The following is a 20,415-nucleotide window of genomic DNA, read 5'->3' on the forward strand; positions in this document are numbered from 1 at the left end:
CCACTCGTGGGGATCCATAATTTGTCTGCTCAACACATCTGCTAAGGAGTTCTGTGCTCCTGGCAGAAACCTTGCCTGAAGATTTAGCTGTAAACTGAGAGCAGTCTCCCACAAAATCATTGCTTGCCTGCATAGAGGATAAGAATGCGTTCCCCCTTGCTTGTTGATGTACCACATGACAGTTGTGTTGTCTGTTTGAATCAACACCTGCCCTGGAAGAAGTAAATCCTTGAAAGCTATCAATGCAAATTGGACTGCTAACATCTCCTTCAAGTTGATATGTAGATGTTGAAGTCTGGCAGGCCACGTGTCTTGTATCCATTTTCCATTTAGATGAGCTCCCAAGCTTTGTCTGAGGCATCTGTCGTTAAAATCTGACTCGCCTCTGGCCGGGTCACAGAGAGTCCCTTGTTTAGGTGACATTCCTGAGCCCACCACAAAAATTCCTTTTGAATGCAATGTATTATTTGAATGACAGTGTCCAAATCTTGGCAGTGCTGTGTCCATACATTCTTGAGATACCATTGTAGCTTCCTCATATGCAGTTTGGCATTGGGAAGTACCAGAATACAAGATGCCATGAACCCCAAGGCTTGAAGGACTGTCCTTGCAGTCAGCCTGGACTGATGAGACAACTGGTGGAAGTAAAGAGAAAGATTCTTTTGTTTGTCCGGGGTCAAAAGGCAATGTGGGATGCTGTATCGAGTCTCACACGCAGAAAGGACATGTCCTGAGAGGGTACTAGACTGGACTTTATTTCGCTCACAGAATACCCCAGGCATCTTAACACTGCCATCACATACTGTAAATGATGAAGAAGTTCGTCCTTTTCTTGGGCCAGTATCAGGCAATCGTCCAAATAAGGATAGATCTGTATTCCTCTTAGCCTGAAGAAAGCTACCACTGGAGCCAGAACCTTCGTGAACACTCTGGGCAGTAGATAAGCCAAAGGGCAATGCAGAGAACTGATAATGTGAAGTCCCAGCCCGAAAACGCAGATACTTCCTGCAACTGGGCCTGATAGGAACATGAAGGTAAGCCTCTTTGAGATCCAGAGTCACCATCCAGTGATCTTTGCCCAGCAGAGGTAAAAGCTGTTGTAACGTTAACATTTTAAACTTGGGAATGTCCAGATATGTGTTGAGGATGGATAAATCCAAAATTGGTCTCCACATGTTTCCTTTCTTTGGTACTAGAAACAGGCGAGAATAAAATCCTAGGCCCACTTCTAGCAGAGGAACCGTTTGTATGGCCCCTATTTGAAGTAGTAGAGAAATTTGTTTGCGAGCCTCTAGTCTTTGCTGAGGAGGAACGTCCGGCATGCCTTTGAAAGGAGGAAAGGTATGGAAATAAAACTTGTAACCCTGGTGTATGATATCCAATACCCATTTGTCTTGGGTAATCAACATCCAATTTTCCTTGAAGAGTGCTAACCTTCCTCCCAAAGGTGCTGCCAGGCAAGAAGGATCTGGCAGCTGAAAAAGTAGGTCATTGGGCCTGTTTACGAAAGGACTGGCCCCTGCCCTCACCAAGATTGTGCAGGTGAACTCCTGTTCTAGGCCTGAAAGAACTCTGAGCTCTGCCCCTACCACGTCTAGATCTACCCCTAGACTGAGAATCATAAGGATACGTCCACCCCTTAGCAGGCCAATTCCTACTAAACTTCGGAGGCTGAACTTGCAAAAAATCCTTAACAGCCTGCATAGACTTAGCCTTGTCTTCCATTTTCTTCAAGACTGATTCCACAGGTGAACCAAACAACACATCAGACTGCAAAGGAGCATCCAAAATCCTTGTCTTAACATGGTCAGATAAATTCTGATCCTTTAACCAGGCATGCCTGCGAAGAACTGAGCCAGTGGCAGCCACCCTAGACGAGGCCTGCACAGCATCAAAACCACACTGTAATGAATGCTTACCCACTTGTTCAGAATGCACCAAATTTTGCAACTCTTTACACTCAATGCCTTCCGCCAGAGCATCCACCTTAGACTTCAATTGAGAAAGAAGAAAGTTTTGATATTTCAACATATGAAACTGGCAATTCAAAGCCCTCATAGCTAAGGTAGAAGATGTATAGACCTTCTTTCCCCATCTATCCAAAGCTCTGGCTTCTTTATCTAGAGGAACCGGATTTTTTACAACAGAGGCCTTGACACCCTTAGGTCCCTGACTAATAGTTTCTGGGTCCGCCCTAGGACTCTTATAAAGATATTTATGAGCCTCAGGCACCCTGTAATACCTATCCGGTTTAACAGGAGCAGGAGGCAGAGAATCAGGATTAAGTGAAGCCTCTGCAAACACATCTTCCACATCCAGAACAGGGGGTATAGCCAAGGGCCTATGCTGGGGTAACAGCAAAAACTCCCTAAGCCTTTTCCTAGAATCAGAGAAGTCCTGACCTTCCCACTTAAAATGTTCCCTCATAGAATGAAGTGTCTCTGAAAAAGAAAAATCCTCTGGAGGAGAAGCAGGAGGAGTGGAATCATCTGCATCAGAATCAGAATAAGGAGAATACTCCTGCAAGTCTTCAGCTGAAGACTCTGAAATATCCGAAGCCTGCTCAAAACTTCCCAACTCTGGCTCCACCCTAGGCCTCTTATCAGGAGGAGGCATAGAACCTCTAATCAGAGTAATTAAATCTTCTGCCATTTTAAGCATGTGCTTCTTAGGCACAGACCCTGCTGAACTAGGAGTGACACCAACAGAAGCTGAAACTGGCCTGCCTCTGGGAGAAGCCTTGGAAACAGAAGGAGAAGGCCTAACCACCCTAGGAAGGGAGGGAGTACAGTAACTTGGGAAGCCCCTTCAGCCTGACCTGCCTCCTGAGAGACCACCTCCTGCAAAATCAAAGTCTCCCCTGAGACTCCAGAGAAGTCTCCGGAACCACCGGTTCCACTGAAGCTCTAAAGAACCGGCGTCCGAACGGACGACTCATCTTGCCTGGGTTTAACTGTTTTGTCTTTACGCTTCTTGAGAAGCGGCCGGAGAATCCGACGGCATATTATAATTGCACCGCTTCCCAAAGACCAGCCTAGCACAATCTAACCTTCGCTTAATAGTGCTTATTGAACTTAGCACAAAAGCGACACCCAACAACGCCGTGCTCAGGCCCCAAACAAGGAATACACAAAGAATGATAATCCCTATGCGGTATCTGTTTCCCACAAGAAATACAGTTATTCACTTTTTCTGACATCCGTAAAACACTGAGGCAAGAAAAACCAAAATAATCCCCAACGGGTACTTAGCCAACTTGGATTCGGTCTGAAACTCAATTGAAAAATTTCAGAACGCCGAACGGCACTTGCAACGCTGCTTCTGCATCGGACCATGCGGCAAAAAAGACTGAGGAAATGACGTCGGTCATGCGCTTTTGTACCCTGACGTCCTGATGTCAGTTTTAAGCGCCTTGACCGACGTCAGCCTAATACTTTGGTATTCGGGCCGACCGAGGACAGCGGACTACCCATATGTAAGGACTGCAGCAATGTGAGATGAAGAACATCTGCACAAGACACTAAAGATAATCACTAGGCTTTCTTTAGTTATGTTAGGAACCTGGGTGGAAACTCCCAGATAAGCTCAGAGGTAGTCCAAAATGAAAAAAAAATACACTGAACCCACAGACATTGCCAACATCCTGGCTGACAGGTTCAGCGCAAACTCCCCCCCCCCCCCAAAAAGAGCAATTATCTATCCCAGCAGAGTGCTGCCCCCCTGACATCTCAAATGCTCAGGTGAGAGCCGCCCTCTCCAAAGCAAAAAAACACAGCATCAATGGGACCAGACGGTGTCCCGGGCTGCGTCCTACATGAACTCCAAGAAGAGCTGAACCCCAACATAAAGCTAGTGTTCAATCTCAGCCTTACTACAGGACATGTACCCAAAGAATGGTGTACAGCAACAGTGGTCCCTCTCCACAAAGGTGGTGCCTCAACGGATCCTGGAAACTATCGCCCCATAAGCCTGACTAGCTTGGTCTGCAAAGCTATGGAAAGGATCATCAGGGAACTCCTAAAGAAAGATATCGGGGACCTACAGACACTGGATCTTACCCAGTTCGGCTTTATGGGCAAATCCTGCCTCTTAAACCTGGCTGATTTCTTTGAAACAGTCACCAAGGCCAATGACGAGGGGAAGGTGGTCCACACAGCCTACCTGGACCTCGCAAAAGCCTTCGATACAATACCCCACTCGGGCATCATAGATGAGCTATCCAGCTTAAATATAAACCCCTATGTCACTAGATGATTTGCAAACTGGCTCAAGGACAGAACCCACATGGTCAGAATTGCTGGAGCCATGTCAGACTCCAAACCAGTTACAAGTGGCGTCCAACAAGGCTCAGTCCTGGGACCTCTCTTGTTCGGCATATATTTCTCAGAGGTACAGGCCAACACGGGAGGACTGTGGCTGACCAAGTTCGGAGACTGCTGCAAACTGGGTGCCATAATCGACTCTCCAGCTGACACAAGCATCCTCCAAAAGGGTCTCATAGAAACAGATAACTGGTGCCAGAGCCATGGCCTCAAGCTAAATGCCAAAAAGTGTATAGTCATCCCCTTTGGCAAAAACAAAGTACCCACAAATTACCACATAGGTAGTAATCCATTAAGTACGGAAGTAGTAATTGGGGACCTGGGGACCCAAGTTGATGGCAATCTCTCATTTGACAACCATGTGGCCAAAGTGGTTAGAAAACCCTTCTATATAGCCCTCCTAATCATGAAGGGATTCACATCTAGATCAAGGGAAGTCATTGTGCCTCTTTACTCATCAGGCCCATAATTGAATACAATGCCCCTTTCGGGATGTACCTTACCAGACACTTGCAGCAACTGGAAAGACCCCAAAAGTACCTCACCAAGAGGTTCAAAGGGCTCAAACAGATGCCATATGCTGCCCAGTTAAAGAAACTCCAGCTCTACTTGGTTGTATACCGCCTACTCAGAGGCGATCTGTGCCTGACGTATAAAGCCATGTCCAACCCGGAATTAATGGACAGGCTGCACCTCAGAAAATCCAAATCCCATCGAGCTACGCGCTCGAGGGACTTTAACCTCAGCACTGAAATAAATAGGACATGCTGGAGGGACAGATTCATAATCCGGAGGCTCCCTTCATTCTGGAATACAATCCCAGTCCAAGTTAGGCAGAGCCTCTCACTGACTCTCTTCAAAATAAATCTTGACGAGTGGATGGGAGATCGTAGGTTTACCCAGTGTATCACTTCTGTCTCATTGCTAAACAGAGGCACAGTAAACTAACCTCGAAAAAGGGCATAGTAAAACATTTAAAATGGGTGGAGAAAGCCAAACACACTCTGGCTAAGCTTACAAATGCCCTAGGGCAGATAGCCTAGTATGAACCTATGAACCATATAGATTACACTGCTTACTGTGTCATAAATTCCAAAGTTACAAATAGCAAGTAGGTTCAAAATCATAGAAGTAGGGAGCTAACATGCATAGCCACAGGGTATGCAATTTTGGTTAATTAAATACAAGATATTGTGATTAGAGAAATAGGTATACATACATCATATGACAGAGAACTGCCTGACAAAGTGTTAGGACTTGATCAAAAGCTAGATAGATCAATTAAGTAGTTAAGTGGGTTGGATTAGAGGTAGAGCAAGGTTAGCAGGGAGGAGGAGAATGAAGATAGGGTGAGATGTAAGAGGGGTACAGATACACTGGAATATAGAGAGGAGAAATAGGAGAAGGTGTACAGAAGGCTAAGGTATGGAGATAGGAGAGTAATGGCTTATGGGGAAATTAGCTGGGGCAGATACAGAAGCAGGTCCAGTTGTTTGTTAGGCACTCTTTTAGGAGTTTTTTTTTTTTTTTTTGATTGGGCTGGGATGGTAGTGTTGCAGGACAGTATTCAAAATCTTGGAAATATAGTTAGAATACAGGGAGTAACTGACCTTGTTGTTGCTTTTAGAGACATTCAGGAGGATTTTATGAGAGGATCGAAGTTGTCTAGTTGAAGTTGAACTTGCAACGCTGCTTCTGCATCGGACCATGCGGCAAAAAAGACTGAGGATATGACGTCGGTCATGCGCATTTGTACCCTGACGTTCTGATGTCAGTCTTAAGCGTCTTGACCGACGTCAGCCTAATACTTTGATATTCGGGCCGACCGAGGACAGCGGACTACCCAAGTGTAAGGACTGCAGCAATGTGAGATGAAGAACATCATCACTCTTTGCATCTTCCCACCAAAGACAGCTCAAAGCTGCATATCACCACAACATCCACTCAAACATACTAAGAGTCATGAAACATAAGTGCAGTAGAGAAAAAAAGAAACTTAGATGGGAAAGCTAGCACAGGGAAGAATTAAAGGAAATTGATCATCTATTACAAGTACATTACACAACTAAAAAATATGTCCTTATCAAAAGAGGTCTGTGAGATATGTGAGGAAACTCCTCGAGACTCCATGGCAGAGTTCCTCCTCTAATAATCTGCATTATTTTTTTACTTTTCTAACACAAGTGAAGAAAGATATGAAAACAGAAAGCCAAACACTGAATCTTCTAACCAAAAACATTATCCAGCATCACAATCAGGAATGAAAGAAGAATTTGGTGTGTGTGTGTGTGTGTGTGTGTGTGTGTGTGTGTGTGTGTGTGTGTGACAACAGGAGAAAGATCACCAGTGATTCTGGTAAATTCAGCTTGCATCCAGGACCCCTATATACATCGAAAATTTGAGCCATGGGACAAATAAGTATATAAAAATAATCAGAAATGCAAGAACAGCTGACTCCATTCTCCATGCACCTTTAATTGCATATATGTGTGTGGATGTACATAAATGAGACCCTAACTTCAAAGTAAGTATCACTGTGTACGTATAAGCTTATGTCCCCAAATCCATTGGTAGACCATTTCAGAGAAAATGACTTCCTCAAAACTGAGCAATTTTGGAGAATATTAAGAAGGTGCATGGGAGGTTGCAAATTCATTTGGGCTTTTTTTTTTGTGCGTGTGTAAATCAAGTGGCTTTTCACCAAATTGTCTCAACGAAATGAGACTCAAAGGACTGCAACAAAACCATTTATCTCAAGGTAGAGAGGACAAGCATGAAATCAACAATAAACAGTTTCAAACAAATGTTCTAGAAGCATCTCTAAAGTGAAACACCAAGAAAGAAACAAACATCCTTGGATTACAGAGTTGTAGAATTCCCTAGCAGAACAATTTTACCCCAAGGAAAAAGGAGAGTATATCCCAAGACATATAGGTTTACAGAGATTCACTTCAGAATGTCGAATTTTCAAAACTTCGAATTTCATATGGTCGAGACCATATGATCAAAGTTTTGAAATCTTGAACCTCTGAAATGAATCCCAAAAAAATACAAAGCCAAGTTCCTCAACGTTTTTGCAGGGGGGGGGGCATTTTTGCAAGCCCCCCTTCACCCCCCCCCCCACGATCGCACTCCAGTGAGGAAAAGGAAAATCTTTTGTTCCACTGTAGACAGATCTCAGTTCAGAATTTTGAGATTTCAAAACTTCGATCATATGGTCTCGGTTTTGGAAATTCGACATTCTGAGGGGAACCAGTTTACACAGAAGAGATGTGAACCTTAAATACGGAATGAACTATCCGCTAGCAATGGAATTACATGAATGAACTGAAACCAAAGGAAAAAAGAAGTTATGTACTTACAATAATGTTCCATCAGAGTAGGTAACTTCATTTGTCAGCAACCTGTGGGTATCGGATTCGTGCCGGCAGCTTTATTCAGCTAAGATCCGAGCTCCAAGCTCCTCCCTCTTACACATAACCCCCTGCCATCCTTCTCTGTCCTCAGATCGAGTTTGCTTAGCCTTATAAACTACTACAATCAGGATCAACTAAACATCCTAACCTGATGTCATCTGGTACAGGGAACACAAGGTCCTAAAAGGGACAAAAACCACAGGTTAGGGGGACTGAGGGGGGGTTGGTTGCTGACAAATCACAGATGGAACGTTATGGTAAGTACATAACTTCTTTATCTGAAGCAGTTAACTTCATTTGTTCATCAACCTGTGGGACAGAGTCCCCAGCTACCTAAACTTGGGAGGTCCTCATGGAAGAATATTCTGGAGCACTGCAGAGCCAAAGGACGCCCTTCCTCTGGAAATTAAATCCGGCTTGTAATGTGTAATAAAGGTATGGGATGAAGCCTAAGTGGCTGCAGAACAAATATCAACCAAGGACACCCTTGACCAAAAGGCAGCAGAAGTTGAAATCGATAGAGTAGAATGGGCGTGAACTCCGACAGGTTTGGGTCGGTCAGAACTCTTATATGTAAGAAGTATACATTGTGAAATCCATCTGGACAATGTAGCTTTTGACACCGGTTTGCCCAAAAAGGGTTTAGCAAAGGATACAAGGAGTTGCTCAGATTTTCTAGAACCAGCAGTCCTGTGTAAATAGAACCTCAATTGTCTGTGCACATCTAAAGAGTGTAATTTGTATTCACCTTTGTTTTGATAATTCGGGAAAAACACTGGTAAATTGATAGATTGACTAATGTCGGACTCAGAGGCGACTTTAGGTAAGGAGGAGGGATTGGTCCTGAGGGAAACTATCTTTATGGAAGATCAGATATGGAGGTTTGGCGCAAAGGGCTTGAAGCTCTGAAACCCTTCTAGCCAAAGTGATGGCAATGAGAAAAGCCGTCTTCCAAGATAAGTATTTAAGGTCCACCGAAGCTGCAGGTTCAAAGGGGGGGCCAGTAAGAGCCTGAAGAACAAGGGTTAAATCCCATGGAGGAACTGCAACCTTCACAGGAGGCCTTAATTGGAAAGTACCTTTTACGAAAGTCTTGCAGATCTTGGAAGAAGCTAATGAACAGAGATCACTTCCCACATGAAAGTGTGAAATTGCTGCTAATTGGACTTTGACGGTGGAGGAGCTGGCACCTTGATCAAATAAGTGTGACAAAAACTCTAATAGAGCTGGTATCAGGGCTGTAAAGGGATCCATATGTCTATGTTCCGCCCAGATCGAAAAACATTTCCATTTGCTCTTATAGACCTTTCTGGTAGAAGGTTTATGAGCGGCTACTAGAATAGCTTTAACGGAAGAGGAGATACCGGGAGTCCTAGCTATGATTGGAACTGGATCAACCAAGCTGTGAGCTTGAGATTGTCCAGGTTTGGAGTTGTCAACTCCAGGGGGTGAGAAATCAGATCCGGAGTGGGATCCAGAATACATGGAGGATTGACCAGATGAGACCATAGGCAAGGGAACCACGTTTGACGAGGCCAGAATGGGGCTATGAGGATCACTCTGCTCCTCAACCGACGAGCTTTCTGCAAGAATCTTACCATGAGGGGAAGAGGTGGATAAGCATAAAGTAGACCGGATGGTCAAGCATGGACTAGAGCGTCTCTGGGGGATCCCCCTGGTGGGGGAAGCAGAGCGCAGTACTCGCTGCACTTTGCGTTCGAAGGCAACGCAAAAAGATCGCAGCAAGGTTGACCTCACTTGAGGAAGATCTGCTTACCTACTCTCGGGTTCAGAGACCACTCGTAAGGTGAGAGGATGGTTCGACTCAGCTTGTCTGCCAAAATGTTGGACGGAATGTGCATTGCTATGAGAAAGCGGTTGGTGGTGATCGCCTATTCCCAAACTCTCATGGCCTCTCGACACAGCGGATAGGATCTGGTTCCCCCCTATTTGTTGATATACCAGACTACTGACATGTTGTCAGACTGAATCGCAATTGTCCCTAAGTGAAGAAGGGCCTGGAGTGCTTGCAACGCTAAAAGCATCACCCTCATCTCTAGGACATTGATGTGCAACAAGGTCTCTGAGTGTGTCCACGTACCTTGGACGGTTCTGCCCATGCAATGACCCCCCCACCCAAGGCGAGAAGCGTCCGTGGTCACCATGGCATGGGGTGGGGTCATAGAAAAGGGGCGCCCTTCCCGGAGATCCGAGGAATGGATCCACCAGAGTAGGGACCTCTTGCAAGCATTGCTGAGGGGGATAGCCGTACTTCGTGGATGTTGCAAGATGGACCATTGGACCTGCAATGTCCATTGCAGGACCCTCATGTTCAGACGAGCCAATGGTGAAAGACTGATGGCAGCCACCATGGAACCTAGTGCCCTCAGGACCAATTCCACTGGGGGGGGGGCCGGGGATTGTAAGAGAGCCATCACATGGAACATCAAAGTTCAAAGCCTGTCCAGAGTTAGGAAGGCCCTCAACAGGTTTGTATCTAGCCTGGCCCCTATGAAATCTAAGGTCTGAGTTGGCTGAAGGGAGGATTTCGTGAGATTGATAGAAATTCCCAAATGAGAGGCCAAGTGAAGGAAGTAATTCCTGGCTGAACAGAGTAGATGCCTGGTGGGGGCAGTGAGGAGCCAATCTAGGTACGGAAAGACCTGTATTCCCTGAAGCCTCAGGTGGGCCGCTACAACTGCCATCACTTTGGTGAACACCCTGGGGGCTGTGGTGAGACCAAAGGGAAGGACCCTGAATTGATGGTGACTGGCTCCCAGCCAGAAGCGGAGAAACCTCCTGGATCATCTGTCCATCAAAATGTGGTAGTACACATCCTTGAGGTCTATAGAGCACACCCAGTCGTTCTCCTGTAGGAGTGGGAGAATGGACTGAATGGTGGCCATCTGGAATTTTTCTTTGGCGACCGCTAGGTTCAGAAGGGACAGGTCGAGGATTGGTCTCAAGTCCCCCGTCTTTTCTGGCACCAAAAAGAACCTGGAGTAGAAGCCTGATCCGGACTGGTCTTGGGAGAAGGGCTGGATTGCTCTTTCTTTCTAGCAGCTGCTTTATTTCTGTGGCTGCTGCCTCCCTTTGATTGGGTGGGACATCGGGGAGGCTCCGGGGTCTGAGAGGACGATTCAGAAAAGGGATAGTGTAACCTCTGGATATGATTCGAAGCACCCAGCGATCCGTTGTAATTGACTCCCAAACTGCTTGGTGCCTCGAGAAGCGCCCTCCGACTGCCTCCAGAGTGGAGCAGCCAGGTAACACCTCAGGGTTGCTGCGCGGGCCGATCCGAAAAGGGTTCTCTTGACAAAAAATACTTCGGTCCCCCTCTGCCTCTGGGCCGGTGTCCACCCTGTCCTCCTCTGCCTCTGAAGGACGAGGGGTCCGGAGCGAAACGGGACTGTTGAGATTTCCGGAACCACATCTGCTTTTGTCCCCTTTGGTTCCTGGAGAAGGACCTCTGGGGAGCTGAGAAGCAGAACCCGACGGCAGACTTCTTCCCGTCTTTCTCGCTCTGGACCAGCGTGTCGCAGACTGTCTTGCCAAACAGCGAAGAGCCGTCAAAGGGAGCATTTGCGAAGGATGCCTTGAAGGGTTCCGCAAAGTAGCAGAGGCGGAGCCAAGCATGCCGCTGTAAGACAATGCCCGCTCCGCTAGCTCTAGCGGCTCCTTTCGTAGCACGGGAAAGGAGATGCATAGAAGTGTTCGAAATGGAGTGGCCATTCGGGCTGAGAATACTTTCTTATACTCGGCCGACATGGACTCTGGCGGTGACCCTGCGTATTCTTTGGGGGTGACCCTGCGTATTCTTTGATGAGATCCTGCTGGAGTCGTATCACATGTGCCATGTTGTTCAGCGACCTTACAGAGAAGGTGGCTGAATTATACATCCGCTTCCCTATGCGGTCCATCATCCGAGACTCCTTGTCGGGAGGATGGACCGAGGAACTCTCCTGGGCCAGTTCCTTCTTGGTGGCAGCCGCCACCAACATGGCATCTACTGGACCACCCTTGCTCCAAACCGCCCTATCTGTGGGTGGACTAAGAATTTTGCCAGGTCTCTTTGATATGGGCTCAACAGTGTCCGGTTCCTTTCATGCCCTGGTAGTGATCAGATCTACCATGGGATCGGCGTGAGGGGACACCCCAAGAGGTAGATGGGCCTGCGTTAAACGCCTACAGAAACACAGACTCATCGGAGGAAGGCTTTTGGGATGACCACCCCCCCTCTAAAAGCATTTCCATAATGTCTCCGAAAGAGACTTCCTCGGGGGTGACCTTGGGGAACCTTCCCCTAAGTTTGTGTCCTCTCTGTCAGGGACTCAGGTGAGTCCAAGTGCCTCCTCTTGCACTTACGTTTGTGAGGAACCTCCTCGGGGGGGCTGACCGAGAATGCCTCACCAACCACATCCTGTTCTAAGGGAACCATCTGGGACGTAGGCACAGGCTGTCCCTGGGGCCGGGTGATGGAAGGTAGGTCCGTCTGAGAGGGAGTGATGGGTGGAACTGCAGCAGGAGCCTGGGGCCTCGAGTCCCTCGACAAGACCCTCTCCACAACATTGAACGCCGAAGGAGAACTGCTCTCTCTAAGCTCAGAGAGCAGCCCCTTCGGATCCGAGGTGCGGACCAGAGCCGGCGCCGATGCAGTCGGATCCGAAGGACCAGTGTGCTCCGACCGAGACGGAGCCGAAGACACACCAACACCTCCGGATCCGAAACTCAGCTCATGGCTCCGAAAGCTCAGATCCGAAAAGGGAGCAGACAAGCTCGAGGGTGCGGTCGGAGCTGAAGAAGGGTGTACTATCGGTGCCGAGCCTCCCCCGGTTCTGATGCTACCTGGATCAGATGGCTCCGAACCCCGGAAGTAGGTCAGAGAAGGAGCAATCAGGGCGAAAAAGTGGGTCGAGCTCATCCGGTCCATATCGGCATCTGACAAGCTTCTTGTTGATCTTGACAAGGCCACAGAGACAGGCCTGGAGTGACGCCTCAAAGGCGACCAGGTCTCCTCCTCCTCCTCCTCTGGCCCCGGGGAAAAATGGGGTGAATGGAGCCGAGAAGGAGAAGGCCCACAGGACCTAGGAGAGACCAGTTGCTTCGCTGGCGGAGCCGAAGAGGAAGCTTCGGCTTGCCGCTTGTGGTGCCTGTCCTTTTTTCTCTCTCTCCTGGCTTCTCTCTTCCTGAGCCTTGGTGGGAGGGTGAGTCCCGGCCAGGGGAGCAGGGATAGGAGGCGGCACCACTGTGGTAGCAGCTGGTGCCGCTGAGGGAGAAGAGGACGAAACAGAGTCCGGGGGCAGAAGTCACGCCAGAATCAACTTCGACCTCCTATCCCTCAAAGCCCTGGGGTTGAAGGCTGCACACATTGTGCAGCCTGAAGAAAGATGATCAACCTCAAGGCAGATAACACACAGAGTGTGGCCATCCGCCGGGGAAAGCTTATGACCACACTCGGTGCATTTAGAAAAGAAAGTTTTAGGGGCCTCGGCCATACCTGTATAAAGGGCCTAACCCAAACACACCTTCACACAAACGGGAAGAGTGAGACTAGAGTAACTGAAAATATAAAAGTTTTAGCAACAAAAATTAGCTAAATCAACTACAAAACGGAACACTCACTCGTTAACAATTAAACTAAAAACTAGGTAAAAAACAGAGGAAATTTTCTTCAAAAACTCATGAAACCCTACGCCTGGAACTCGTTCTAGGTGCTTGAATAAGCCGCGGCAAACGAGATCTGAAGACAGAGTAGGATGGCTGGGGGTTATGGGTAAGAGGGAGGAGCTTGGAGCTCGGATCTTAGCTGAATAAAGCTGCCAGCTCGGATCCGATAACTTCATTGAACAAATGAAGTTAACAACTTCAGATTGGACAATATCACTAAAAATGGAGAAAAAGCTACAGGCTGAAACAGATCAAAGTTAAAAAAAAAAAAAAAAAAAAAAAGAAAAAGCCAGAACTGCAATGGTTAAAAAAAAAAAAAAAAAAAAGAAGTTATGTACTCACCATAACATTCCATATGAGTAGCTGTACTTCATTTGTCTTCAACCTGTGGGTATACAGATCCATATTGGATCAGAGACGGCAGTTTCACCTGCATCTGACCCAAGCTCCAATCTTCTCCCCTTACCCATAACAACCCTCCATCGCCTTCCTTCCCTCAGATCGAGTTTGCTGCACCATCAACCTAGGGCCGACCCAATTAGACCTTACCACAACAGGTTATATACAAACCTAAACAGTATGAACAGCAGAGCCGCAGGCACTCTCTCCCACCTACCAGAGTAATAAGCCATGATAAGGTCGGGGGAAGGAGGGAGGGTCGGTTGAAAACAAATGAATTACAACTACTCAGATGGAATGTTATGGTGAGTACTAACATCTTTATCTGAAGTAGTTTACTTCATTTGCTCTTCAACCTGTGGGACAGAGTCCCTAACTACTAAACACCTGGGTGTCCCTCATGGAAGGAAAGTCTGGAGCACCGCAGAGCCAAAGGATGCTCTCCCTCTACATATCATAGGTTCATACTAGGCTATCTGCCCTAGGGCATTTATAAGCCTAGCCAGAGTGTGTGTGGCTTTCGCCACCCATTTTAAATTAATTTTGCTATGCCTTTTTTTGAGGTTAGTATACTGTGCCCTCTGTCTAACAGTGACACAGAAGTGATAGCCGGGGTAAACCTACGATCTCCCATCAACTCATCAAGATTCCTCTTGAAGAGAGTCAATGTGGGACTCTGCCTAACCTGGACTGGGATTTTATTCCAGAGTGAAGGGAGCCTCTGGGTTATGAATCTGTCCCTCCAGCATGTCCTATTTATTTCAGTGCTGAGGTTCAAGACTCTCGAGCGCGTAGCTCGATGGGATTTGGATTTTCTGAGGTGCAGCATGTCCATTAATTCCGGGTTGGACATGGCTTTATACGTCAGGCACAGATCGCCTCTGAGCAGGCGGTATGCCACTGAGTAGAGCTGGAGTTTCTTTAACCGGGCAGCATATGGCATCTGTTTGAGCCCTTTGATCCTCTTGGTGAGGTACCTTTGGGGTCTTTCCAGTTGCTGCAGGTGTCTGGTAAGGTACATCCCAAAAGGGGCATTGTACTCAATTATGGGCCTGATGAGGGATGAGTAAAGAGGTACAATGACCTCCCTTGATCTAGATGTGAATCCCTTCATGATTAGGTGGGCTATATAAAATGTTTTTCTAACCACTTTGGCCACGTGGTTGCCAAATGAGAGATTGCTATCAACTTGGGTCCCCAGGTCCCTAATGACTTCTTCTGTACTTAATGGATTACCACCTATGTGGTAATTTGTGGGCACTTTGTTTTTGCCAAAGGGGATGACTATACACTTTTTGGCGTTTAGCTTGAGGCCATGGCTCTGGCACCAGTTGTCTGTTTCTATGAGGCCCTTTTGGAGGATGCTTGTGTCGGCTGGAGAGTTGATTATGGCGCCCAGTTTGCAGTCATCTACGAACTTGGTCAGCCACAGTCCTTCCGTGTTGGCCTGTACCGCCAAGAAATATATACCGAACAAGAGAGGTCCTAGGACTGAGCCTTGTGGGACGCCACTTGTAACTGGTTTGGAGTCTGACATGGCTCCAGCAATTCTAACCATGTGGGTTCTGTCCTTGAGCCAGTTTGCAACCCATCTAGTGACATAGGGGTTTATATTTAAGCTGGTGAGCTTATCTATAATGCCCGATTGGGGTACTGTATCGAAGGCTTTTGCGAGGTCCAGGTAGGCTGTGTGGACAACCTTCCCCTCGTCAATGGCCTTGGTGACTGTTTCAAAGAAATCGACCAGGTTTAAGAGGCAGGATCTGCCCTTAAAGCCAAACTGGGTAGGATCCAGTGTCTGTAGGTCCCCAATATCTTTATTTATGAGGTCCATGATGATCCTTTCCATAGCTTTGCAGACCAAGCTAGTCAGGCTTATGGGGCGATGGTTTCCAGGATCCGTTGAGGCACCACCTTTGTGGAGAGGGACCACTGTTGCTGTACGCCACTCTTTGGGTACATATCCTGTAGTAAGGCTAAGACTGAACAGTAGTTTTATGTTTGGGTTTAGCTCTTCTTGGAGTTCATGTAGGACGCAGCCGGGACACCATCTGGTCCCATTGATGCTGTGTTTTTTGCTTTGGAGAGGGCGGCTCTTACCTGAGCATCTGAGATGTCAGGGGGGCAGCACTCTGTTGGGATAGATATTTGCCCTTTTGGTGGGGAGAGGGGGGAGAAGTTTGCACTGAACCTGTCAGCTAGGATGTTGGCAACGTCTGTGGGCTCGGTGTATTTTTTGTCATTTTGGACTAATTCTGAGCATATCTGGGAATTCCCACCCAGGTTCCTAACATAACTAAAGAAAGCCTTGTGATTATCCCTTAGTGTCCTGTGCAATTTTTCTCTCGAAGTTGGCCTTAGACGATTTTATGAGTGCCCGTAGTTTTTTGCTAATACTGATCAGAGATGCCTTCCCTTTTTGGGATTTTGCTCTATCATGTAGTAGCTTCCTCCTTCTATTGTATAGTTTGTTTATGGCTGGGGTCCACCAGACAGGACGTCTGCCTTTGGAGGATTGGGTCTTGATTTTATTTGGGATTGCATGATCCATGCATTCCTGAAGGTGTTCATAGAATGCGTTTATAAAGGATTCTGCGGTCTGGGCCGTATTTTCCACAGGCCCAAGGGCTTTGAAGGATTTCACCTCCGTTTTGAGGCGTGTGAAATTTGCTTTAGAGAAATTTTTCACTGTGGTTTTCTGGGCAAGGGGTGGGGTCGGGATGTGAATATCCAGTGAGATTAGGTTATGGTCTGATCTTACCAGTGAGGGATACACTTCTGGTCTGGAGCATAGTGTCCCCATGTTGGTGATGAGCAGGTCCAGTATGTTTTCCCCTCTTGTGGGAGTGGTAACAAGTTGTTCCATAGCATTTGAGTTTATAAATTCTGGGAACCTTTGGGCTAGGGTGTTGGAGCTAGAGTAATGCTCCCAGTCTATGTTTGGGTAGTTGAAGTCGCCCAATATAATGGTGTTTGGAGAGACCTTCATATTTTCCAGTATTCTCAGGAAGGCCAAGTGGGGTTCCTGTGTTTGGGAGGGCGGTCTGTAGCAGGCTATAAACTGGAAGGCAGTTTTACCCACAGTTAGTTGCACATGGACAGTCTCTGATGCTTCGTGCTGTGCCACCAACCTGGAGGTGTGGGTATCTTTGCGAATATTGATACTCCCCCTCCTTTTGTGGTTCGGTCCAAGTTTTGGGGCCGAAAAGCATGGTATGAGGTATAACCTGGTAGTGCTGGGGTGCTCTCGGGAGCCCTGAACCAGGTTTCTGTTACTGCACAGATATCGATGTTCTCCATGCTAAGGAGAGTTTCGAGTGCGTGCATCTTGAGGTTTAGACTTCTGGCGTCGAGTAGCATTACTCTTAGTTTCTTATCCCTTGTGATACCTATGGAGGTGGGTTTGTCTTTTGAGCCTTGCCTAAAAAAGGCACTATGGGGGTAGCAAGAGCCTTTGCCAATATCCGAAAGCCCAGGGGTGACAGGTGCAAGCCGTCCCTAGCGAAGCATCGTGGCTTGTCAAGCATGTCATCCCAGGCTGACAGGCATTGGATCCCCTTTGAATGACACCAACACTTAAGCCAATTGTTGAAATTGATCATCTTGTCTTCATATTGTGGCATCATTCTTGGTGAGGGTAAGATGCTACTCAAGGTCAGGGTCATACCGGCCTGGGCTACATGCTCAGAGAGCTCCTCTATGTCTCTTTTCATGTAGTGCAGGGAGGTACGTCTCAGGTCATTCACACCAGCATGGACAATGACGGAGTCATATTTGTACTTGCCTTGGAGTGACCTGAGTGCTTGTGTTATGTGGCGGATCCTAGCGCCCGACAGGCGGCTCACCGTGACCTTCTCCTTGTTCAGCCTGGTGAGCGGGACGTCAGTGTGCCTGACGATAGAGTCACCTATTACAAGTGTATCAGGTGTATTGTTTAGCCTTAAGGGCTGAGACTGTTCGGCACACTGGCTTTGTGAGCTACGTGTTGCACGTGTTTTGTTATGTCCAGCTTATAGTGAAAAATGAAGGTTATGAGATGAGGACCAAGTAACCGCTGAACAAATGGACGCCCTGGACCAAAAATCTGCCAAAACAGCCATGGATCTTGGTAGAATGTGCTTTTACTTGACCTGGGGGTGACACACCCTTGTTTTTGTACACCTGAGGTATACAATGAGAGCTCCATCGAGTCAAAGTTACCTTGGAGATTGGTTTGCCCAGGAAGGGTTTAGAGTAAGACACAGATAACTGGTCGGACTTGTGAAAGGTCTTAGTTCTGTGTAAGCAAAATCTCAGTTATCTATGTGCATCTAAACAAATGACACATTCACTCCTGTTCTGAAAATTTGGAAAGAACACCGGTAAATTAATCGTCTGGTTGATATTAGTCTCAGAAGCCACCTTGGGGAGAAAGGATGGATTGGTACAAAGTGACACCCTGTCCTTATGGAAAACCATAAATGGAGCTTTGATAGACAGCACTTAAAGTTCTGACACCCTCCTAGCCGAAGTGATAGCTACTAGGAAGGCAGTTTTCCAGGATAAACATTTTAGGTCCACTGGCGCAGCTGGCTCAAAGGGTAGAGCAACCAGAGCCTGTAAAACCAAAGTCAGGTACCAAGGAGGAATAGTGGTATCCTTGGAAGCCAGTACCCGCTTAGTGGCTCCGGACCCAACTGAGGCAGAGACAGCCGAAGGCTCATTATACAATGCAGATATCTGCAACATACAGGACACCGAAAGAGTCTCAGTAAAGTCCTGTGAAGTAATCGAGTTGAGCATCAGGGGCTGCAAAAGCGCCTCACTGAATTCCGAAGAACTCACGACCCGTTTAGAGGTGGTGTGGTCGGAAGGCTTGGCCTTATGCGATCTGTCTCTAGACTTACCTGTGTTTTTTCAGATCTGCGGTTTACTGACTGATGGATGCCATACTGGTAATCTGAGATGGAAGACGAAAATAACTGGCTACAAACAGAGCTCTATGAACGAATAGTTCTTGCATTAAAGAGGTCACAGAACCGACAGCGCGGTATGTTGTGATCTGGGCCTAAGCAAGTGATGCAGTAAGAATGGAAGTCTCGGTGTGGTATTTGCTTTTCACAGGTGAGACAGTTACTGACTTTCGGACATTGGTTAATGCAGGAAAAAGGAAGGATCCCCAACGGAGTACTTAGCTTTATACGTTTTCAGCTGAAGTTCGAAATCTGGAAACAGCCAACCGGTACGGTTGCAAATTGCCTCTGCTATGGGCTCCATGGCAAGACAGACTGAGGTAATGGTGTCGCCTGCTATCCTTTATAGCTCAGATGGCCTGACATCAGCCAGCAAGCGACAGCAGCCAACGCAAAAAACCTCGACTCTGGTATTCGGACTGACTGACTGCTACCATAGCATGGATAACCCAATGGTTAGACTGCAGCAGTGAAACACTAAGGACATCCATAATTGGCGAGGCCAAAACAAGGATCATTTTGCTCCCCAGCCTGCGAGCCTTCTGGAGGAATTTCGAAATAAGAGGTAAAGGGGGTAAGTATAGAGAAAACCGGGAGGCCAAACATGAACTAGAGCATCTGAGGGACTCCCTCTGTGGGGCGTTCAGAGCGTATAACTCACTGCACTTCACATTGGAAGGAGATGCGAAGAAATCACAACAAGGCCAACACCACTCGAGGAAGATCTGCTCCGCTAATGAATGATTCAGAGGCCACTCATAAGGCATCAGAATAGTCCTGCTCAGTTTGTCCACCAGTATGTTGCACCATCCTTGAATGTGCATTGCTACCAGAAACCGGCTAGTGGAGATCGCCCATTCCCACACTCTCATGGCCTTGCGACAGAGGGGATAAGATCTGGTTCCTTCCTGCTGGTTGATGTACCAGACTACTGACATGTTGTCTCACTGTACTGCAATAGTTCCCAGAGGGAGAAAGGTATGAAGGGCCTGCAATGCTAAAAGAACCGCCCTCACCTCTAGGACGTTGATATGCAACTTGGTCTTGTTCGGGGGACCACGTGCCTTGGACCATCCTTCCCAAGCAATGCCACCCCCCACCCTAGTTGGGAGGTGTCGTGGTCACCATGGCTAAGGGAGGGGCTGCAATAAATGAACGTCCCTCAGCCAGTTCCGAGTCACCAGAGGAGGGACTCACTGCTAGCCCTGATGATGTGTACTGGATGCCTCAACGGCATATATAACCATGACCATTGGACTGCAAATGTCCACTGTAGAACTCGCATATGTAGATGAGCACAAAGGAGGGCAATTGTGGCTACCATGTAACCAAGAGCTCATAGTACCGTTTCTGCTGACAGGAGGTGCGACTGAATAACCAAGGACACATGGAGTTGTAAGCTCCAAATTCTCTCCAGGGTTAGAAAAACCTTTGTTTGCAAAGTGTCTATCCTTGCTCCAATGTACTCTAGAACCTGGACTTGGATCAAAGAAAATTTTGCTAAGTGGATAGGGATTCCCAGGTGGCCTGACAGCTTCAAAAAGTACTGTCTGGCTTGACAAAGTAGACACTTGATGGGAGCAACAAGGAGCCAATCGTCCAGGTACGGGAAGACATGTATTAGCTGAAGCCTCAGGTGAAGTGGGGGCTGTGGTGAGA

General features: G+C 47.3%; 1 protein-coding gene across 4 annotated transcripts in view; it reads right to left on the minus strand.

Moving 5' to 3' along the window:
- Positions 1–20,415, minus strand: part of ZNF451 (zinc finger protein 451) — a 1,506,235-nt gene that overhangs the window by 918,160 nt on the left and 567,660 nt on the right. The window lies entirely within an intron of this gene.

This window comes from Protopterus annectens, chromosome 2.part1 (assembly GCF_019279795.1).
Source record: "Protopterus annectens isolate FY-2018-M chromosome 2.part1, PAN1.0, whole genome shotgun sequence".
NCBI classification, from domain to species: Eukaryota; Metazoa; Chordata; order Ceratodontiformes; family Protopteridae; genus Protopterus; species Protopterus annectens.